The sequence below is a fragment of the Puma concolor genome, chromosome E2 (genome assembly GCF_028749965.1).
Source record: "Puma concolor isolate L17-30 chromosome E2, mPumCon1.1.hap2, whole genome shotgun sequence".
NCBI classification, from domain to species: domain Eukaryota; kingdom Metazoa; phylum Chordata; class Mammalia; order Carnivora; family Felidae; genus Puma; species Puma concolor.
In genome coordinates this window covers 39,193,126-39,217,855 of record NC_141681.1, presented here as the reverse complement: position 1 = coordinate 39,217,855, position 24,730 = coordinate 39,193,126, and positions in this window count along the sequence as shown.

Sequence of the window (24,730 nt, the reverse complement as noted above, 5' to 3'; positions counted from 1 at the left end):
ATAGAATCCACCAGATGGAAAGCACTTTGAGGGCAAGTACTACTGTATACCTGGCCTTGGAATGGAACCTGATACCTGGTACATCTGATTAATATTGGTTAAATAAACATACCTAAGGGAAGATGGGTTCTCATGAGGGTTGGGAGATGACAGCCAGGAATTGGCCAAGAGTCCTGGTATTCAACAGCTTCACTACTCTCTCAATCTCTCTATTTCCCCCTCCTTATCCTCCTCCCCCTCTCTCTTCTCTCTTCTCTCCTGGCCTCTGCACATCTGTTTCATGCTCCTCTCTATGGAAGAAGGTTTCCTAGAGATCCCATTTGTGAGTCTTGGCTTAGATCTGCATGGCACTGTCCTGCCTCTCACTGGCCTATGTCTCTGTTGGGGAAGGTCATCAAGAAGACATGACTCCCATGGGGCGCCTGGGTGGCGCAGTCGGTTAGGCGTCCGACTTCAGCCAGGTCATGATCTCGCGGTCTGTGAGTTCGAGCCCCGCATCAGGCTCTGGGCTGATGGCTCAGAGCCTGGAGCCTGTTTCCGATTCTGTGTCTCCCTCTCTCTGCCCCTCCCCCGTTCATGCTCTGTCTCTCTCTGTCCCAAAAATAAATAAACGTTGAAAAAAAAAAAAAAGACATGACTCCCTGTTGTCCCATGAACTGGACCCAGATGACCAGCGTCCTTTCATCCCCTCTCCTGTCCTTGAAGTATGGGTTCCACTTGCCTTTCCCACTCCCAGAGGCTGCTCCAAGGACATAGCCTTGAGATAGTGATATGGTGTTGAGTTTATGATACATAAGTTTATATATATAAGTATATATATATATAAGTTTATGATACTCAAGTTTAAGATGTGGTGGGCAGGTGTAAGAGTCCCTTCATCTTGGCTGCCACCCAAGATAAGCCTGTATTGTAAGCAGAAATAGTTAGGGGTTCCCAGAAAAAGAAAGATGAGACTTGGATTCTCACAAGAGAAGTCATGTTAGGCCCCCAGCTATTTTCCATGATCTATGTCCTACCAGCTCTACTTGCTTGAGCATAGTTCTTACAGAACTTTCTAGGAGATGTCAGAGTTACAAAGAAATGTAAAAACCTCGGGAGTTAAGAATTTTAAGGGAACAAAAATGATGTAAAGACTAACAGTCTCTACCAGGCCAGGAAATAGCTTACCATATCAGAGAGAGTAAATCAGTGGTAAAACTCCCAGTGCTGGTTCAAAAGTAAGAAAGACCCTGCATTCCTTACCTGAGATAATGAGCCTAAGACCCATCCAGTTTATACCAGCTCTCAGAGCATGCCCAAAGTCCCTTTCTCTTGTCAGATAGTTACCTCTGCTTCATTATAATGTTAAAGTCCAGAAGGAACATAAGCATCATTAACATAATATAGGATGCATGGAGAGACATGTTTTCTAAGTGTATGTGTGCAACCTTATTCCCATTTTCACATGCGATGACACAGCTGCCCTTTCTGAATATTCATCCTAAATCATAAATAAAAGGAACCCTCTTACCCCTGCTCAGGGAGTCATGGCCTTTGGAAGTTATCCCTTATGATCTCTTTATTTGCTGCAAATAAAGTTTCCCTTGTGTGACAACCCCACCTGGGGTAGTCTCTATTTGTAATTCATCAAGAAGACTCCTGTTAGTTCAGTTACAGTACCTTAAGTTCTCTTTGTTTATTAAAACTCCCACCTAGAAACCTGGAGTGGCCTGCTTCTTTTTTCAGTCTCTCCCTGCCTTATTTATTGGGGGGTGAGGGGGGGTGGTCAGTTTTAGATTATATTTGACAAGCCTCTGAGAAGGTCATAGTGATAAATAAGCCCACCAACCCAATTGAAGGAGGGATGTAGAGTCTGGGAGCACAGTGAAGTGAGGCTTTAATCAACATTCTGCAAGAGCAGGTGTCTGAAGGACAGGCACACTTGGAGCTGTTACAGCAGACCCATTTATTTCCTAGCATGCAAGTCCCTCCCCTGGTTCCTCATTGGCTTAATACTACAGAGGTTACAGCCTTACCCAGACATCACCCATGTAAGACAAAAAGTCTGATTGGAACAAATGTACATTCCCTGAGGTGACACAGAGTCTTTCAGTCCCTCCTCCCTTTGCTCTTTGGCTCCTGCTCCTTGCAAAGCCTGCAAGAAAGGGAGAGGGGAAGAAGAATCAGGAAGTGAAGTGTCTAAAGGTTGGGACTCCATTGAGAGGATAGGGGTTCATACATACTTCTAATAGGTTGCAAACCTACCCTTAACTAGACAACACAGCTTTTATTTGGTATTTCTGAAAATGAATCATCTCCCTTACTTCTCACAGCTGGGAACCAACAAATAGGAACCCAGCCAGGAGAGTGAAGAAATGAGCCTTGTGAATGAGGCATCTTAGGGGGAAATCTCAAGTTGGCTATTGACCTCTTTGTGGGGAGGAGTGGCCTGTATGTTAGATACTTGTGGACCACCATGTGAATATGGGAATGCTCCCCAGATGCTGGCTGGTCTACCGTGCTTGCTAGAGGAAATGTGCACAGGACACCGTGGCAGGGAAGGGGAAGCAGGGAAGGGAGGTACTGGTTTCTGCCATGGGCTGGCCTCTGCTGTGGGCAGTTCAGCTGGCCACCAGAAACAGACTACACACTGACACTCAGGTCAGAAAGTTAGAAGATGAGCTAGGATTAGAGAAGGACATGCAGGCATCCACTGGTCTTCCAGCTTTGGGTGACAGACAACATGAGAGAGCAGGGTAATAAGTGGCAAATCTCAGTGTGCTGTTTTGCAAAGATGCCTTTGGATTAAGATCTGGGCACTATAACACATCCTGATTAGGACACCAAGAGGTGGAATCTCTGAGAAAATGATGAAAGTAAAGAGGAGGATGTTATGGTAATTGATGAGGAAATAGAGGAAATGCCCCCTGTCTTCTGACCCCTAATAAAAGGAAAATTTTAAATAGCAATTACTCAAAACTCCTAGGACAGAATTTGCACTCTTTCTCTGTCCCTTGAACTTGTATGTCCTATCATGTCTTTGAAATGTAAACATACCAGAATATAGCCAAAACATTGTCCAAGGAAACTAAAGAAAAAAGAGGAGGGGGGTAAGGGGGGCTTTTTAAACACAATCTGCAATAGAAGTTTCCTTGTCAATTGCATTATAATGAACTCTCATCAGATTTTTTACCATGACCATTTTTTAAGTCTTCTGTCATTTGCAGAGTTATTTTTTACTCTGATGCTTTGGCAAAAAGTGTTTCTGCAAAAGTACTTTATCTATCTTCGAGGACATTCATGGGAAAGATTTTGACAAGTACAGGTTTCTAATAACTAAGTTCAATTTGCCTTCGTGTGAGAGGGACAATGATGAACCTTTCAAGTGTTCCCACAAGGCTACCTGCATAGCCCCACAATATGTCTTTGGATGGTAGCTGGGGATCTGCTCCTGTTCTCCTTTCCCCATACTAGTAAAATGGATCCATTACGTGGATGATATATTGTTAACATATAAAAATTTGCCTCTGCAGCAAGATACCCAGTAAGCTTTGCTGGAGCATTTGTGAGGTAGAGGGTGAACAGTGAACCCACAGGCAAATTCAAAGTCCAGCCATGATGTAAGGTTTTTGGGAGTTGTCTGATTGGGGAAGACCCATGTTGTCCCATCAGCTGTGATTGATAAGATGTAAGTTTGTCCAACCCCTAAGAATGTGAAAGAAATGCAAACCTTTGTAGAGAATATGGGATTTTGGAGGACTTTTATTCCACATCTGGCACAATGCTTCCACCCCTTTTGCTGCTTGCTAAAGAAGAGGCATGTGTGAGACTGGCATTCAGAGCAGCAAACTACCTTTGAGAAGGCAAAATTAGTGAAGCAGATGAAGCTTTGGGCATCTTCCAAGCTGGGTTTCCATTTGAATTAGTTGTGTCTGTGACTCCAGAACGTATGGGTTGGGCACTGTGGCAGAAGCAACAGAAGGATAGAGTGCCTATAAGATTTTGATCCCACCTCTGGAAGGGGGCAGAAACCCAATATACATCCATAGAGCAACAGCTCCTAGGAGTGTACACAGTGCTTCTCTAGGGATAGCATCTCACATAGCAGCCAGTGCAGCAGTCAAGGGACTGAGCTCAGAGTGGTCTGGCTGGTGATTACTCATGAGCCCTGGCCATTAACCCCTTTATGCTGACAGGCTGTTCTAAAGGGATTAACCCTGTGACTCAGACAATAGGAAGCCAAGGGGTGGATGACTATAAATTAGTCCTTATGGAGTCAAGATTTGTAGAAAGTCATTTGGATCTGCCTGCAACAGCCTGAGGCAGATCTCACTGTTTTTCATGTCCCAAGTCATAAGACACTGAGACCCCTGGCAATCAGAAAACTGACACCTTAGCTTGTGTATCTGAGCCTTAGCTACTGACTCTTCAATAGATACAGCAGGTTGTATGCATAGAAAGAGTGGTTACTGCAGTGCACAAAGAGAATGGCATATTGCCAAAGATGTCAAATTTCCCTTTAAAGTACAATGACTTGGTTAATGCAGTAACAGCATGTCTTCTTGTGTGTTTTAAGCAATACCCAAAGCAACTGACAAAAGAATCTGGGGCAAAAAGAACCTGGGACAAAAGAATCTGGAGTTCCCAACAGATAAGGGACTGACAAATTGATAATATTTGTCCCTTCCTCTGAGTGAAGGTTCTAAATATGCCTTTGTTTGTCTGGACACTGCACCTGGCTTAACCCAAGCGTTCCCCTGCCTCTGTAAACCACGTTGTCACCATTAGGAGACTGGAGAAACTGAGTACCATATACAGATGCTCTGTTGAGCAGATAGTGATTAAGGGTCACATTTTTCAAAAGTCATGACATGCAAGACTAGACAGAAGGACATGACATTAAATGGCTGTTCCATCTCCCTTATAACTCATAAGCAGAAGCATTGGTAGAAAAAAAAAAGTAATATTAAAGCAGCAAATTAAATTGTTAACAGGTAAAGAACCACCTTGGCTGCAAGAACTAAATTATTTTCCCAGTCTTTAATACATTGGAATGACCAGTATTGGACTGACCAGTAAGGCCTGTTACCCCATAAACCAGACTGGGGACCCTCACTGAAGCACCAATAACAGAAAGGTATAGTCACGGGAAACAGCCATCATCCCTGCACTCACCAGGGATCAACATGCTACACTGTTGAGAACACCAAGCTCCATCACACCTGGGAAAGGAGTTATCTACTGGAATTTACAATGGGACATCCTACTGAAGTGGGTGAATTACTTAACACTCCTAGGTGAAGGAGAACTAGTCAATCTCTACTGGGATCCCCTTATCCTGCTGCAGGCTGGACCTGTTGAAATGCACTACACCTAGAATGGAACATATGCCTTTAAGAGAGGGGAGAAGGTAGGCATCCTGATATGGTACATCCTGCCCCCAGTCCCATCTTCGCACACCTTGACTGCGTTGCCTTCCTCTCAAACACGCATGGTCGGTACAACCAGGTCAAGTTCCAAAAGCTTCCAGCCTCTCTCTCCTCAAGGCCAGGTCGACACTATTTTTCACTAGCATGATCATGTGGGTGTGATCTTTGTTCACTCTTGACCTGGAGGGCATTATAGAGCACACAGAAGACCTTACTAAATTCATCCAGCAAGCCTCAAATGATAGCCAACAAAGCCTGCTCTTACTGAATACAGAAATGTCTCTGATGAGAAAAGCTGTCTTCCAAAATATGACAATGGCCTTAGACATTATTACTCCTTGCAAGAAGATACCTGTGCCAACACCCAAACAGAATGTGTGTGTTCATGCCTGATTAGCCTACTAGTGTATTATCTTTATCAAATCATATGAGGACACAAGTAAATGTCCCGAGTGATCCAACACCCAATTTAGGGGACCTGTTAAATCAATGGTTTGGATCATGGAGCTATTCGTGGAAAAATTTGTCACTGATTTTGGGAATCATTCTCTTAATTTATGTTTTCTCTTTCATGTGCCTGTATTGTTGCTGTGACATCTACCTCCAATGCAACCAGATAGCTGCCAAAGGAGCCACCTCTATGCCAGTGAGAACACTTGCTGACTGCTCAGGGACCACTGTATAAGAAAAGGGCACCTGAAATTAAAAGATCTGGTGACTGAACCTAGTTAAGACCTCTATATAAATTTTTAAGATGTGGCAGGAAGGTGTGGGGATCTATTCATCTTGCTGCCACACAAGATACACTTCATATGTAAGTTCCCTTTTTAACTTTTTAAGACTGCCACCCACAACCTGGAGTGTCCTCCCTCTTTCTACAGTCTCTCCCTGCCTTCTGTGAAGACTACACCCAGGAAGCTCCCCAGGAGGTTATAAACCAACGATTTTGATTTCTGTGTCCGGTTTCAGATCCCTCAGAGAGAAAATCTAAATGGTTTAGCCTGAATCATGTAGTATTTAGTCTTCTCAGACTGATTTCTTTCACTAAGTCATAAGCACTTAAGTTTCCTCCATGTCTTTTCATGACTTGATAACTCATTCATCGATTCACCTATGGGAGGACATGTTGATTGCTTCCAAGTTTTGTAATTATGAATAAAGCTGCTATGAACACTTATGTGTGGGTTTTGTATGGACATAAGTTTTTAGCACCTTTGGGTAAATACCAAGGAATGAAATTGCTGCATCATATGGTAAGAGTATGTTTAGTTTTGTGAGAAACCACCAAATAATCTTTCAAAGTGGCTGTACAATTTTTCATTCCCATCAACAAAGGTCCTGTTGCTCCACATTCTTGCCAGAATTTGGTGTCAGTGTTCTGGATTTTCGCCATTCTAATAGCTGTGTAGTGGTATCTCATAATTGTGTTGATTTGCATTTTTCTAGTGACATATGATGCTACGCATCTTTTCATATGCTTATTTGCCATCTGTATATATTCTTTGGTGAGGTGTCTATTAAGTTCTTTGGCCCATTTCTAAATTGGGCTGTTTGTTTCCTTATTGAGTTTTAAGAATTCTCTGCCTATTTTGGAAGTCAGTCCTTTATCAGATATGTCTTTTGCAAATATTTTCTCCCAGCCTGTAGCTCGTCTTCTAATTCTGTTCATACTGTATTTTGCATAACAGAAGTTTTTAATTTCAATGAAGTCTTGCTTATCAGTTATTTCTTTTATAGATTATGACTTTGGTGTTGTATCTAAAAAAGCATCACAATACCCAAGGTCATCTAGATTTTCTCTTGTTATCTTCTAGGAGTTTTATAGTTTTTCACTTTACATTTAGATCTATGCTGCATTTTGTGTCAATTTTTGCAAAAGAGTGTAAGATTCACTCTTTTGCCTAGATTCACTTTTTGTCCCCCTGTGGGTGTCTGGTTGTTCTGGACATATTTATTTCTGGGCTCTCTTCTTTCTCTCTCTCTCTCTCTCTCTCTGTCTCCGTGTGTGTGTGTGTGTACCACACTATCTTGATTACTGTAGTTGTATAAATAAGTCTTGAAATCTGGTAGTGTCAGTGCTCCAACTGTCCCCTTCAATATTAGTTAGCTACTTGAGTCTTTTGCCTATCCATATAAACTTTAGAATTAGTTTGTCAATATCCATAAAGTGTTTTATTGGGATTTTGATTAGGATTGTATTGAATATATAGACCAAGTTGGGAAGAACTAATATCTTGACAATATTGAGTCTTCTTATTTAGGAATATGAAACATCTCTAGTAATTTAATTCTTCTTTGATTTCTGTCATCAGAGTTTTGTAGTTTTCCTAATATAGATGTTGTACATATCTTGTTATATTTATACATAAGTATTTCATTTTGGGGGTACACATATAAATAAATGGTAGGTTTTTAATTTGAATTAACGCTTGTTCATTGTTTTATGGGAAAGCAGTTGACTTTTGTATGTAAGCCTTGTAGCTGGCTACCTTACTGTAGTTCCTTATTAGTTCCAGGAGTTTTGTTGTGAATTCTTTCAGATTTTCTACATAGATGATCATCTGTGAACAAAGGAAGCTTTATCGCTTCCTCTCTAAACTTATTTTCTTTGCATGCCTATTTCATTAGCAAGGACTAGTGGTGAAAGGGGATATTCTTTCTGTGTACCTCATCTTAGGGGGAAAGCTTTTATTTTTCTCACCATTAAGCATGATGTCAGCTGTAAGATTTCATCAATAATCTTTATTAAATTGAGAAATCCCTCCTCTATTCCTAGTTTACTGAGAGTTTTTATCATGAATGGGTGTTGAATTTGTCAGATACTTTTTCTGCTTCTATTAATATGATTATAAGGTTTTGTTGTTTGTTTTTGTCTATTGATGCAATTGATTATATTAAGTAATTTTCAAATGTTGCACCTGTCTTACACATGTGGGATAAATCTCACTTTGTCATGGTACATAATTCTTTTTATGCTTTTTAGATTTGATTTGTTAATATGTTGCTGAGGATTTTTGCATCTATGTTCATAAGATATATTGCTCTACAGTTTTCCTTTTCTGGTTTTGGAATTATGCTAATGCTGACTTCATAAAATGAGTTAGAAAGTATTCCCTCTGCTTATTTCTTCTGGAAGAGATTGTAGAAAACTGGTATGATTTCTTCCTTAAATCTTTTGTAGAAATCACCAGTTAATCTATCTGGGCCTAATGCTTTCTGTTTTAGAAGGTTCATTTTTAGAAGGTTCGTTTTTTCTAATCGATGCAGGCCTATTTAAATTATTTCTTTTTATGCAAGTTTCAGCAAATTGTACATTTCAGAAAATTGGTCCATTTTATCTAAATTACCAAATCTGTGGGCAGAGCATTGTTCATGGTATTATTTTATTGTCCTTTTAATGTCCATGGTATCTATAGTGATGTTTCCTTTTATTTCTAATATTAGTAATTTCTATCTACTGGGTTTGTTTGTTTTTGCTTTTTTTTTTTAAGTGAGTCTGGTGGCGGGTTGTAAATTTTATTATCTTTTCAATGCACTTGTTTTTTTATTTGGTTGATTTTCTTTTTTTTATTTCCTTTTTCAATTTTGTTGATTTCTGCCCTAATTTTTATCCTTTATTTTCTCTTGCTTATTTTGGATTTAGTATGCTCTTATTCTAGTTTCCTAAGGTAGAAGCCTATATTATTGATTTTAGATCTTTTGTTTTTTTTCTAGTATATGCATTCAATGCTATAAATTTCCCTCTAGGTATCACTTTTGCTGCATCCCACAAATTTTGTTATGTTTTCAGATTCTTTTAGTCCCAATATTTAAAAATCTATCTTGAGATTTCTTCTTTGGTCCACATGTTATTTAGAAGTGTGTTGTTTACTTTTCAAATAGTTTAGGACTTTCCAGATCTTTCTGTCATTAATTTCCAGTTTAATTCCATTGTGGTCTGAGGGCAGACAGTATGTAATTTCTATTCTAAATTTGTTAAGGTTATAATTTATGGCTCAGAATTTAGTCAATCTTGGTGAATGTTTAATGTGTATTTTTGTATTATTTTTGTATGAAGTAGTCGATAAATGTCAATTATATCCTGTTTGCTGATGATGCTATTTAGCTCATCTGTGTGCTTACCAATTTTCTGACTGCTGCACCTGTCTATTTCTGAGAGAGGGGTGTTGATGTCTCTAACTATGATAAAGAATTCATCTATTTTTCCTTGCACTACTGTCAGTTTTTGCCTCAAATATTTTGACACTCTATTGCTAGCTATGTACCCATTGAGAATTGTTATGTCTTCTTGGAGAATCAACCCTTTATCATTATGTATGCCTTTATCCCTAATACTTTTCCTTCCTTTGAAGTCAGCTCTATCTGATATATGCTACTCCTGCTTTCTTTTCTTTTAAAAAAATTTTTTTTCAACGTTTATTTATTTTTGGGACAGAGAGAGACAGAGCATGAACGGGGAGGGGCAGAGAGAGAGGGAGACACAGAATCGGAAACAGGCTCCAGGCTCTGAGCCATCAGCCCAGAGCCCGCCGCGGGGCTCGAACTCACGGACCGCGAGATCGTGACCTGGCTGAAGTCGGACGCTTAACCGACTGCGCCACCCAGGTGACCCAGCTTTCTTTTCTTTAGTGTTGGTATAGTGTGCTTTTTTCTATGCATATATTTTATTTTTTTAATTTATTTTTTTTTATTTTTAAAAATTTACATCCAAATTAGTTAGTATATAGTGCAAAAATGATTTTAGGAGTGGGTTCTTTAGTGCCCCTTACCCATTTAGCCCATCCCTCCTCCCACAACCCCTCCAGAAACCCACAGTTTGTTCTCCATATTTATGAGTCTCTTCTGTTTTGTCTCCCTCCCTGTTTTTATAATATTATTTTTGTTTCCCTTCCCTTATTTTCATCTGTTTTGTCTCTTAAAGTCCTCATATGGGTGAAGTCATATGATTTTTGTCTTTCTCTGACTGACTAATTTCACTTAGCATAATACCCTCCAGTTCCATCCACGTAGTCGCAAATGACAAGATTTCATTCTTTTTGATTGCCGAATAATACTCCATTGTATATATATACCACATCTTCTTTATCCATTCATCCATCAATGGACATTTGGGCTCTTTCCATACTCTGTCTATTGTTGATAGTGCTGCTATAAACATGGGGGTGCAAGTATCCCTTCAAAACAGCACACCTGTATCCCGTGGATAAATGCCAACAGTGTAATTGCTGGGCCATATGGTAGTTTTATTTTAGTTTTTTGAGGAACCTCCATACTGTTTTCCAGAGTGGCTGCACCAGCTTGCATTCCCACCAACAATGCAAAAGAGATCCTCTTTCTCCACATCCTCACCAACATCTTTTGTTGCCTGAGCTGTTAATGTTAGCCATTCTGACAGGTGTAAGGTGGTATCTCATTGTGGTTTTGATTTGTCTTTCCCTGATGATGACTGATGTTGAGCATTTTTTAATGTGTCGGTTGGTCATCAGGATGTTTTTGGAGAAGTATCTATTCATGTCTTTTGCCCATTTCTTCACTGGATTATTTGTTTTTGGGTGTTGAGTTTGATAAATTCTTGATAGATTTTGGATACTAGCCCTTTATCTGATATGTCATTTGCAAATATCTTTTCCCATTCTGTCAGTTGCCTTTTAGTTTTGCTGATTGTTTCCTTGGCTGTGCAGAAGCCTTTTATTTTGATGAGGTACCAGTAGTTCATTTTTGCTTTTGTTTCCCTTGCCTCTGGAGATGTGTTGAGTAAGAAGTTGCTGTGGCTCTATGCATTTACTTTTTTTTTTTTTAATTTTTTTTCAACGTTTATTTATTTTTGAGACCGAGAGAGACAGAGCATGAACGGGGGAAGGTCAGAGAGAGAGAGGGAGACACAGAATCTGAAACAGGCTCCAGGTTCTGAACTGTCAGCACAGAGCCCAATGCGGGGATCAAACTCACGGACCGCGAGATCATGGCCTGAGCCGAAGTTAGATGCCCAACCGACTGAGCCACCCAGGTGCCCCTCTATGCATTTACTTTTAATTTAATGTGTCTTTATATTTAAAATGGGTGTCTTTTAGACAATATTAGTAATGTTTTTTGATCAAGATTTGACAATCCTGGTCTCTCAATTGGTGTATTTAGTTCACTGATATTCTAGATGATTATTGATTAGCTGGGTTAATGTCTACCCTATCTGTTGCTGTTTTCTATTCATTTTCTATTTCTTTGTTTCCATTTTTCCTGCCTTTTATGGTTTTAACTGAACATTTTATGATTCTTTTTTTTTTTCTTCTTTCTTGGCAAACCAGTTACACTTCTTTTTTAACATTTTTAGTGGTTGCCTTAGATTTTGCAATATATTTATAACTAATCTATTTTTTAATAACACTATACCACTTCATGGATAGTGTGGGTACCTTATAATAACAAAGTGATTCTAATTACCACCTCTCATCCCTTATATCATCGTTGTCACTTCACTTAACCATACATAAGCAGGCATCCACACACATGATATGTGCATAAGCATACATTTTGCTATTATAGGGATAAGAAAAATAAAAGTTTTTATTTACCTTTATCTCTTCTAGTGATCTTTCTTTATGTGGATCCAAGTTTCTAATCTATATTACTTTTCTTCTCTCTAAAAACTTCTTTTAACACTTTTTGCAAGGCAGATCTACTGTCAACAAATCTCCATTTTTGTTTGTCTGAGAAAGTCTTTACTTCACTTTCACTTTTGAAGGATAATTTCACAAAGTATAGAATTCTAGTTTGGTAATTTTTTTCTCTCAACACCTTAAGTATTTCACTGCACATTCTTGTTGTTTGCACGGTTTCTGTATAGTAGTTAGATGTCATTCTTACCTTTGTTATTTTGTAGAGGGGTAAGGTGTTTCTTTAAGGATTTTTTTTTATCTTTGATTTTTGTTTTGTAATTTCAAAATTATATGCCAAGGTGCAGGGTCTTTTCAAACACTTATTCTGCTTTCTGTTCTCTGAACTCCCTGAATCTGTGGTTTGGTGTTTGACATTAATTTGGGGGAATTGTCATTATTATTTCAAATATTTCCTCTGTTCCTTTCTGTCTTTCTTCTTCTTCTAGCATACCCATTATGCATATGTTATACCTTTTGCAATTGTCCCACATTCCTTGGGATATTCTCTTCTTTTGTTTTTCAGTCTTTGTTCTTTTTGCTTTGTGGTTTTCAAAGAGTCTATTGATACATCCTCTAGTTCAGAGATTCTTTTGTCAGCTATGTCTAATCTACTAAAAAGCTAGTCAAAGGCATTCATTGCTATTATAGTTTTTTTTTTCTTTAATCTCTAGTATTTCTTTTTGGTTATTTATTGGGATTTTCTTCTCTGTTATTGCATTGCCTAGCTCTTTTAAAAAAATTTTTTTTTCAACGTTTATTTATTTTTGGGACAGAGAGAGACAGAGCATGAACGGGGGAGGGGCAGAGAGAGAGGGAGACACAGAATCGGAAACAGGCTCCAGGCTCTGAGCCATCAGCCCAGAGCCTGACGCGGGGCTCGAACTCCCGGACCGCGAGATCGTGACCTGGCTGAAGTCAGACGCTTAACCGACTGCGCCACCCAGGCGCCCCGCATTGCCTAGCTCTTTTGCATGCTGTCTGCTTTATCAATTAGATTCCCTTAGCATATCAATCATGGTTGTTTTAAATTCAAAGTCTGGTAATTCCCACATCCCTGCAATATCTGGTTCTGTTGCTTACTTTGTTTGAATTATGCTTTTTGGTATGTCTTGTAAATTTTTTTCTTGATAGGTAGACAAGATGTGCTGGGGGCAAGGAATTGCTATACACATGTCATTTAGTAATGCGGTGGTAAAATGTGGTGGGAGAAGGAACATTCCATAGTCTTATGATTAGGTCAGTCTTTTAGTGAACATGTGCCTCTGGACTGTAACTTCACAGGTGTTTCTCAGGTCCCCACCTCCCATCTCTCACCTGTCTCCCTTTAGGTAGGACAGGATGGTTAGAAAGAGCTGCAGTTGAGCATTTCTCTTCCCATGTGGAAGGCTGGAGCCAGCTGGACCTGGGTATTTTCCTTTCTCAGTCTTGTTAGGCCCTGATAATACCATAAGAGTGTTGTTATTTTGTTGTTATGATTGTTATTATGATTTGTTAGTATTATTTTGTATAATATGTCCCCTAAAAGCAAGGTTACACTTTCCTCAGGTGTTTAGTGGAAGAATATTGGTAATCTTGAAGCTGGGGCAGGGGGGAGGGGGAAAGACTGGGATGGGCTAGTGAATAGAACAGTGGTAGGTGTGTCTCCTCTATGACACCCTTCTTTGGGGAATTCTGTGTATGATTCTTGCCTTATGTGCTGATATTAGAATATAATTCTTTGTCAGATGTGACCCTGCTAAATTTTTTTTGTTTGTTTGTTTTCTGCTTCTCATGGGCAAGGATGTGATAACTTCTTGCAAACCTTAGCATTACAGACACCTGCAAGAACTTTTCAGTAGGGCAGTTGGTTTCATAAGGCTGGGCCTCTTCTTCCTTGGATGTCTGATTGAAAGGAAATCCAAATCTCTTGTTGTTCAGGTGGGAAATTCTGAGGCCCAGAGTTGGGAGATGCTTTTCACAGGACCCAGGGTGAGTTTCTAAGAGAAATGGGATGAAACACCACTCCTCATTCTTTCAGCCAAATTCACATTCATTTTACCTGTTTGACATTTTTGACTGGAGGTTCCAACTAAAAATAGTGACCCAGTTACAAGCAGTAACTGGGAAACTCAACCTCAGGCATTGGTAGCTGTATTTTTTTTCCCCCGGTCTTACTCTGCAGGCGTCATTAACATACACATCACTCTCCAGCTGCCTCTGCAGTGGCAGGATGATTGAAAACAAAAGAAGATAGTGCTGAGGCTTGCCAGGCTTTGTTGAAAGATTCAAACAGTATTCCTCCAGCCTGGTGGTTAATTGCCAGACTCTCAGCAGCTTTGAAGACTTGAGCCTAAGAGCCTTCATCAAAAGTGAGCAGCCACTGCATGAGCCAGTCATGAATATGAGGGTTCTGAGAGGTGCTCCTGCTGTGGGGCTTGGGTGAGATGAGGGGCACAGGAGATAGGAGGCAAAGTAGGGCATTGTAGTGAACAACCCTAGCCAAGACTTAATATTTATTGGACTATTTATTTGGCCAGCTTAGCAAAAATCACTGGGCATAGGTTTTTCTTTCGTTGTTTTTTTTTTTTTTCAGTTTTAATTTTAATTCCAGTTAATTAACATACAGTGTTATATTAGTTTCAGGTGTACAAAATAGTGATTCAACAATTCCATACATCACCCAGTGCTCATCACAATGGGTGTAGTCCTTAAACCACATCACCTATCTCACCCATCCCCCCACCGACCTCCCCTCTGGTAACCATCAATTTATTCTCTATAATTAATAATCTGCTTCTTGGTTTATCTCTTTTTTTCCCTTTGCTCATTTGTTTTGTTTCTTAAATTCCACATGTGAGTGAAATCGTATGGTATTTGTCTTTCCCTGACTGACTTATTTTGCTTAGCATAACACTCTAGCTCCATCCATGTTGTTGCATATGGCAAGTTTTCATTCTTTTTTATGGATACTTGGGTTGCTTCCATATCTTGGCTATTATAGATAATGCTGCCAAAAACATTAGGGTGCATGTATCCTTTTGAATTAGTATTTTTGTAATTTTTGGTAAATACCCAGTAGTGTGATTGCTGGGTTATAAGGTAGTTCTATTTTTTAACTTTTCAAGGGAACTGTATTCTGTTTTCCACAGTGGCTACACCAGTTTGCTTTCCTACCAACAATGCATAACTGTTCCCTTTTCTTCACATCCTTGCCAATACCTGTCGTTTCTTGTATTGTTGATTTTAGCCATTTTGACAGGTGAGATGATATCTCATTGTAGTTTTGATTTGCATTTCCCTGATGGTAAGTGATGATGAACATCTTTTCATGTATCTGTTGGTCATCTCAATGTCTCCTTTGGAGAAATATTTGTTCATCTTCTACCTATTTTTTAAATTGGATTATTTGGGGGCACACCTGGGTGGCTCAGTTGGTTAAACGTCTGACTTCGACTTACGTCATGATTTCATGGTTCATGCGTTCAAGCCCTGCATTGGGCTCTGTGCTGACAACTCAGAGCCTGAAGCCTGCTTTGGATTCTCTGCCTCCCTCTTTCCCTGCCCTCCCCCTGTTCTCACTCTGTCTCTCTCTCAAAAATAAATAAACATTAAAACAATTTTTAAGTAAATAAATAAATTGGATTATTTGGTTTTTAGATGTTGAGGATTTTTTTGTTGTTGTTAAATTTGTTTATTTATTTTTGAGAGAGAGAGAACAAGCAGAGGATGGACAGAAAGGGTAAAGGGGAACACAGAATCCAAAGCAGGCTCTGAACGGTCAGTGAAGAGCCCAACGCAAGGCTCTAACCCACAAACTGCGAGATCATGACCTGAGGTGAATTTGGATGCTTAACTGACTGAACCACCCAGGTGCCTCTAGATGTTGAGTTTTTTAAGTTCTTTATATATTTTGGATACTAACCCTTTATTGGATATGGTTGCCTTTTAGTTTTGCTGATTATTTCCTTTGCTGTGCAGAAGCTTTCTATTTTAATGTAGTGCAAATCGTTTATTTTTGCTTTTGTTTTCTTTGCCTCAGGAGACATCTAGGGAAAATTTGACCCATGTCAAAGAATTTACTGCCTGTGTTCTCTTCTAGGATATTTATGGTTTTAGGTCTCATATTTAGGTCTTTAACCTGTGGTGGATTTATTTTTGTGTATGGTATAAGAAAGTGGTGAACTGTGCTTTTCATTTAGGAAAAAAGGGTCCCATAGGGGTCTGGGACACTCAGAGTATTAGGAATTTCCCTAGAAGGCAGCATGAAGAGCTCCCAGCCCGTCTTCCCTGAGCACACCTGGGCAATACCTCATTGCCTTTAGGTATGTATCTTAGTCCTTCTTGGGGCCCAAGGCCATGGTTAAGGGTTATAGGGCTTGTGTTCCCCCTCTCCTCTCCGAGGCCAGCACAGGGTGTCATGTCTAAGACACATGCTTTAGTGTATTACAGTCGACTTTTCTATCTTAGAGGAGAGGCTGCTGCCCACTTTCCTACTCATATCCTTGAATACTCCTGAGGTCATCCTAGACCTTGCTTAAAATATGGGCCTGGGTGGAAGAAATGTGAGCAATGGATGTAGAAGAGACTCATTTACTCTCATGATTGGAATCTTGGGAATTCTGTTTCTCCATTTCTTTGGGTGAGTGTAACATTTATTTAGCCTACATTATCCTTGTTTAGCAAACATTTGGAAAAAGGAAAAGTGCATTTTCCTTGAAGACTTCCATTCCTAGGTTTGGTCATCTGGGAAAGATATTTCCTCCCTTTTCACCAGTTAAGCAGAAACAAGAATGCATTTCTGCAGGGAATAAAGAATTCTCCTGGAGGCCAAAACTCCAGAGGAAATCAGTCCAAATGTTCATTTGCATATCTGAGCTTTTAGCATTTTCTTCTTCTCTGTAGGCTGGAAACTGGAAAGAAGTACTGATTCAGTGTTCTTATCACTGCCTTTTATGAAACCCAAACCAAGCTGATTAGTGAATCAGTCACCCAAAAATGTTTTGTACCAGAAATACGTCTCTCAATTCTGGGAGCTAACCTTGAGCTAGGAAGAAAGGATGAAAAGAGAGAGAGATTAAATCTGCCTCTACCATTTGCTAGCTATTGTCCTGAGTAAATTTCTTCTCTGAATCTTATCTTCCTCATCTTTAAAATGGGCACACTTTGTTTTCTTGATGTGAAGATACATTTTTTATTTTGGCCAGGTTTTTTTGCAGCTGGCTTTTTGAAGCTGGTTACTTCTCTCCCAGTGTACCAAGCATTCCCTTAATTTGTTTTTCCTGCAAGAGTGCTTCTATGGAAAGAGGTAGCTGGGTCTACATTTGGCAGGATGAGAGCTGGGAGAAGGGAGGCTGAGCCAGTGGTTTCTTCTAGCTTCTTGCTCACTTTCTGGTGATGCCAGAGTCTGCTGCTTGAGAGTCGCAGGGATAGTCATGTTATCTCCCAGTTTATGGGTCCTAGTGTGGATTGTGGATGTACCTCCAGACACCTGGGCATTTCCAGGGCTCCATGACATTCTCTATATTTGTGTTGGGGCATAAGACCCCAACTGTTCTCAGAAATACTTATGTGCTTTTAAACCTGAAGAATCACCGTGTCTTTGAAACTTGTATTCTTAGATTCCAAGGCAGATTCCAATGTAGCTTCCTCCAGATCTATCCCTAATTCTCCCTGCCCCTCGCCAATTGCTCCTTCTTGCTGCAGGATGTGTGTAAAATTGCAATTTCTGAGGCCCTGGGCTCAGGTGCCATTCCAGGAACCCTGAGCAGCCTTCTCCACACTCCCCTACTCTTCCTGGTACACTAACAAGGATGAAGTGGGTGAGATGATATGATGTTGGCAATTTGTCTTAACAAATGTATGTGTATGGGACAGATGAAAAAAAAGAATGGAAAGTGCTGATAATTGTTGAAAATGAGGGCTTATCATGTTATTTTCTCTACTTTTGAGAGAGAATATTTCCCTAATAAAAAGGAAAGAAAGAAAAGAAAGGAAGAAGGGAAGGAAGGGAGGAAGGAAGAATTGAAAAACTATCCTTAGATGTGTGCTCCCATCCTCATTAATAGCTCTTGCTCAGAGCTGGTGGGGCAGTGGGGAGGGGAAGAGGAGGCTGGAATGTCATTTACATTTAATACAGACTAATTGCAGCATGCACAAAAATAGAAAAAGTGATAGGCCAGGGGAGCATTTTACATGAAGTGAATTAGTACTCCTGCTTTGCTGTCTCTGAGTGGAGTCCCATTTTCCCCTGGGGTGTCCCAGAACAAAGATGCCAAAGACAGCTGTGTTGGCAGGTGATGTTGTCCATGTTCACCTTCTGCCATTTTGGAACTAGAGCCTCTAAGCAGGGATGGTTGTGGTGAAAATGTCAATGCTAATGAGAGTGGCCCACCTATTGTGAACACCTGCTGTGTGCAAACCTCTGGCTATCTCTTCTATATAAGCAGTCCTGCAAGGTGTCACCACCACCAAGGCTTGCAGGGGAGGAGTAAGAGCCTCAGAGGGACTGAGAAGTCATCCTTGGCAGTATTTGCATCCAGCTTTTGGGGACCTACCCATTGTCCAGATGGCTTGAGTCTGAACTGGGACAAGAACCAGGTTTGACAGCAACTCTGGGCCTGTCTCTGGAGGGAAGAAGGCCTCAGCCTGAAGGAAGCGGGGCAGATTCCCCAGGAGCCATTGTTCTGTCCCTGACAAGGTGGCAAATTATCTTAAAAACTACCCGGAAGCTACATGGTTCTGGTGAAGGCCTCAAGTGGGACTCCCTCAGCTCACCAATGAGTCCCTGGGGAGACTAGCACCTTCCGTGTATACCTGCCTGTGGGGCTGGTGTTCAGAAAGCCCTGACAGCTTGAGTTTGAACAAGTGCCAAGAGTGCCTGGTGGTGTGTGCCATGTATGCCTACTTTGAGCAAGACTGATAAGCTCTGACATTATAGGGTATTATATCTGACCTGGCATATATTAGGAGAATAGTTATAAAAATCTCTGCACCATCAACAGCCCTAGCCAAATCCTGATCACCCGCCAACACGGATGGCTGTTATTATTCAGCTGTTACAAAGCACTTTATATTTGCAAAGTCCAGACAGGAAAGGTTATTGTGTTTTCTCTGTCTTATTAGGCTGTCAGTACTTGCCCTAAAACAGAGATCAGCCAGTCTTAAGCTGTAGGGGGTGGTATAGAAGGATGCCTGGGTGTGGGGCTGGGTCTGATGAAGTTCAAGTTCTAATTATCACACTTATGGGCCATGAAATCTTGGCTGGTCACATTCCTTTTTCTGTCCATGAAAGGGAAATGACTCTAGACTCTCCCAAAAGTTTTGCTGTGAAGACCAAATGACCTAACTTTCAAGCAGTAAGTTCCTGAAGTCTTTGTGCTATTTTCATGTTACATCTGTCAAATGCTCTTTATATAAGTGGACTGATGCACATGCATGTTCTGTCCTCTGGGTAGTTAGAGGGCCATGGGAGAAACAAGACATAAATGTGTGATGGTTCCTATTAATCGCAAGAAATTTATATTTCAAGGTAGAATAAATTATTGACCCAAGAGTAATGGACTTCATGAGTCAAGGCTTAAATTACACAGAAGCAAGTGGTATAATTAGGGTGATGGTATAATTTATTATTCAAATGGAAACACTGCTAGGAGTGGAAGGCGGCACTCTTAGTCATCAATGTTAGGGCAATATGTGCATACTGGGATTGACCAGGCACCCTGAGACATAGTGACATGCTAAGGACAGCACATGTTGCTTCATCTATGGTATTGATGTGTACATGTTTAAACCATCACCAGGGTGTCTTCCAGGCCCAAACCCATATCTTTTCCTGTATAATCTAGGCCTTTGTTGACAGAAGTGTCCATGGAGAAGCCTAGATCAGGATTTCAGAATTTGTTTCCTGGGAACTGTTCCCAGAGTCACAAGCTTCTCCTCTTGCTTGGAATAAGATGAAATTCCTGATCATGGCCTGATTAAGGCCATACCTTAATCTGGTCTCTGCCTCCAATGCTACCTCTGTCCTCTCCCACCAGGCTCTGGCCATAGCATGCTCCCATCGTAAGCCATTGAACTTGCCCTTCTTCCACCTGGGATACTTTTCCCTGAGGTCTTCTCACAGTGTCTTGTCTTCATAATTCATATCTTAGCTACAATGTTACTCATTGCAGAGGGTTCTTATGGACATCCAAACCCAACCAGCCTCCCCAACCTCTCTCTTACTTGTATCATTGTCTCCAAAACACTCAGCATAGACAATACACGCTTTAAAAAACAAAAATAAAAACAAACAAAAACATTTTCTTTGCTTGACAAGACTTCAAACAAGACAGAACCATGCCAGTTCTTGCTTCCTGTGATATCTCAATGCCTAAAGTGGGCCTAGCCCACCTGAAAGCCTTTATGAGTGGGTGGACCAGTGGCATATAGGGGAGACTTTAATTAGAAGTACAAGGATGTCATCTGGAGAATCCATCATCACTCACATTAGCAAGCCAAGAGAATAGTGAACAGGAGATAAAGGGAGACTCTGATGCAGAATTGTGAGAAGTGTAAGGGGCTCTTGGAAAGAAAAAGCATAAGAATCAGGAGCATTGTCATGATCTGATCACTGGCCTTAGGCAAGACACTTTCCCTCTCCATCAGTTTCACAGTCTGTAGAATGGATAGGGTGGGGTTGGACTGGAACAGGGCTCTGTTAACCTTTCCTGCCAAGGGCCAGATCATAAATGCTTTGGGCTTGTGAGCTGTATGAGCTCTGTCACAACTATTCAACTTAGGTGTTGCAATGCAAAGACAGCTGCAGACAGCCAGTAAGTGATTGGTTTGTCTGTGCTCCAGAGAAACTTACACAAATAGGCGGCCTGCCACATTATTCCCATGGGTCTTAATTTCCAAACCTTGCTCTAAAATAGCAATTCCAAAACTATTTTATTTCAAAAGAAATTCAAAGAAATTTGGGGAAATTGAGATAAACAGATTTCTTTATTTCAGAGCTTCTCAGAATGTTTACTATGCTGGTGAACACTTGTGACTTTCTAAGAAGGGATGTAGGTGGGGTCGGGGAGGGGACTGTTCTTTATCTCCTTTGACCACAGAAATCTTGGGGTAAGATGCTGTCAGACCCTGTCAGTGCCCCGCACACACTCCTCAGTAGTAACTGTCCCTGTGTATGCTTGGTGTCCCACTGCAAGTGTTCAATGCTCTGCCTCGATGACCGTCTCTCCACCTACACAGAATCAGGCCACATGTGCTGGGCAATCACTGCTCCTGGATGCTGCCCTCAGCCAATGATTAAAGGCAAGTGGGTGATGAATATCCCAGCTTCTTGGGAATGGAGGTTGGGGGCAACTTCCAAGTCTGATCCTGGGACCAGCAACATCAGTGTCACCTGGGAGCCCACTGAATCAGGAACTCTGAGGGTTCAGCTCAAATTCTGTTCTAACAATCCATCTAGATGATTCTGATGTGCTGCAGTTTGATGACCATGGCCCTATACTGTCTGTCAGAGGTCTTCAGTGGGTAGAGCCCCACTTGCTCATTAAAACACCCTTTTTTTGGCTTGTTTCCTTCCCTATCACACCTCACTTCCTTACTGGTCACTCTAATAAACCACTTTGCATACAAAGTGGGTCTGCTTCTGAGAACCCCCAATAAAATACACCTTCATAATGTCTCCTGGGAGAAGTACTCCTTAAATTCTGATATAGAAGCCCTGAAGGTCCCTCCTAGCCATAGGTATATAGTGATTATGGCTTTTGCATAGCCTGATCAATGTGCTTCATCAAACAACCAGTGTGCATTGGTTAAGTTCCTATTGTTTGCTTAGTATTATACTAGTTAGAAAAAAGTAGAGGAAGAACCTAAGCAGATCTATAATTTCCCCTGCAACTGAAGTTTCAAAGGAAGCATCCATGGTTGAGCATGTAGCCATGTGCCACTAACAGTTTATTGGATTTGTCTGAGTATGCTGCTGAGTGTGTGGCAAATAATGGGTGAGCAAATCATTTTAAAATGTTTTATTATTATTTAGGTATGATGAGGTCAACAGATCAGGAGATGATTGCCATTGAAAAGATGGTTTGTTATAGTTCCCAAGAGGTGGTGGTACACCACACCACACAGGGCCTCCCAGGTAGGCACCAGAGTGGATCAGGAAGTAGAGTGAGTGAAGGGAAAACACAGGCAGGAGCCTTTATTTTGGTTTCCACAGGAAAGGCAAGGCAGGATAAGCAGATTTAGGATTGGTAGATTTGAATAATTTCAGGAAGCTCTGGGGCATAGAGGCTGTTTCTAGTTGTCTGGTGCCTGACTCTGGTGATGATAGTGGCCCAGAGTGGGACAGCCTGATAAAGGAGGAAGTAGGGGCATAGGGTATCTGGATTGGTTAGTTTGCATATGAAAGCTGCCCTAATTTACTATCTCTAAGAATTGGCGAGGCTTGGAAGGGACAGTCTCTCCAAGGTCCACAAGACCCCAGATATCAAAGCATTAGAAATGCAGAAAATGAAAAGGCATGATTAATACATAAAGCTATAATTTCCAGAGAAAGGTGTTCTGGGCCCTGGCAGGCAGGATTCATACAGATTAAAGCTAATAAAACATATAGGTGGGAACTTCTCTTGGGCTTGAAGTACAGAAGATAAGTAGTATTGTTTATTTTTTAAAGTAATATCATTTAGAAGTTAGAAATACCTTTATTTTTCTTTCTAAAATGTAATCTATACCTATTAGAGAGAAACCAGGGAATTTAGAGCATGAAAAGGAAATTATAAAACAACATCATGATTTTACCATTCAGTAATAATCCATAGGGAAACTGCATTATAGTCCACTGTGTGGATTTACAGTTCTTTCAGTCACAAGAAACAGAAAACCCAACCTAAACTGGCCTAAAAAACCAAACTAATGTATATAATAAATCCAGAAGTTGAGCTGGCTTTAGGTGTAGTTTGATTCAGAGATTCAAAATTCCCTGAGATTCTCTGATTGGGTCAATTTGTCTTCATATCAGCTGCTCTTTTTATGCCTGCAGGATGATTTTGATGGTCTCAAATCCCATGGTGCAAAAGTCAGTGAAAAAAGGGACTATGTCCCACCATTTCTGGAGAAAAGTCCTGGATTTCCTCTTACCAGACAAGGTTGGGTCACATGCTCATCTGTGAATTAAGAAGTGATAGCCATTAGGGATCCCTGTAATTGAGGGTGTTTTTTTAAATCACATGGAAACCAGGGATGCCTGGGTGGCCCCAAGTTGGGCTCCATACTGAGCATGGAGCCTGCCTGGGATCCTCTCTCTCTCTCTCTCTCTCTCTCTCTCTCTCTCTCTCTCTCTTGCTCTCTGTCCCTCTCCCCCATTCACACTGTCTTTATCTCTCTAAAATCAATCGATCACATGGAAACCATTGTACCCAGAATTATCTTTGAATTCCAGTCCTATTTTCTGAACAGGGGAAATGGATACTGGGAAGCCAACAACAAATGTGTGTTGCACATTATGATACCAGTGTCTTTTTAGTTAGTTATTTTCTTATTGTGAATCAACTTACAGATAAATCTTCACACCCATGGTTTTTTAGGAACTACTCTATTTTTCCCCCTTTTGATTCAAGTAATGGAGTTATAAGAAAGTCTCTTGATGCTCACCAAGGACAGAGGAAAACTTAAATGTCAGGTACAAATTCCATGACCAAGGAGAAATCTTCTCACTGACAAACATATGCTCTGGAGAGGCCCTGGCTGCAGGGTGTCAGAGAGGAGTGTGGCTTGCTGGGCACTGACGGACTAAGAAAAGCCCACCTGTCAACTTTCTTCTCCAGCATACTCCCTCTGGCCTCCTAGTCAGCATGCACATGGCTCTTCTGTGCCATGGAAGGGACCAGCTGCTGCTGTCACCCAGTCCTGTGCCCGCAATAAGACTGACTGGGCTGGAAGGAGAGATTACATGCTTCCTCCTTAAACCATATGGTCAGCTAAGTGGCACAGGCAGAAGGCAGGCTGATTTGTCACAATGATGGCTTTGCTTTCTAATGGATGAGGGACCCTCATGTAGGTGACAGTCCACAAGGTGTCAGAGTTTCTGGTGCTGTTGATGCTGCCTGGGCCCTGCCAGCTTCCAATTCCCCTGGGCTCTGGCACATGTGCCGTGTACCCTATAATGCTACCAAGGAAACTCTTATGTGTTGTAAGTCCATGTTAGCCTCAGTTTTAATTTGGGAGTTTGGCCACAGAAACAAAGGCTGCTGGTTTAGTAACTTTTGACCTTGGATCTTGAGGGCACATAGAAGTAGAACTCCAATCTCACTCTGCAGTCTGCAGTGTCTTGTCCCAAATAGGAATAAAATATTGGAGAAAGAAAGGAAACCCCCAGAGATACTGTGGAGTTCAATTCAGTATGTGGGGCATTGGTCAACATGGCTTGAAAATCCCTTAGACAGATGCCTTGTTGGATACCTTCTCAGTTCATCCAGACAATTGGATTTTCTTCTTTGACTGAACTGTTTGCTATTCCTTCTTTGGGGCAATAAATTAAATAATTGGCTTTTGTTTCAGGGCCACATATAAGGTTGTCACACAAGACAATGGAGGGGCAGCAGATTCACTCTCTTACCTTAAGGCTTCCCAAGTGGAATGGCAAGCGTAGCTGTCCATGTTTATGTTACATTTCTCCCCTGCTCCTTTTCTTTATTT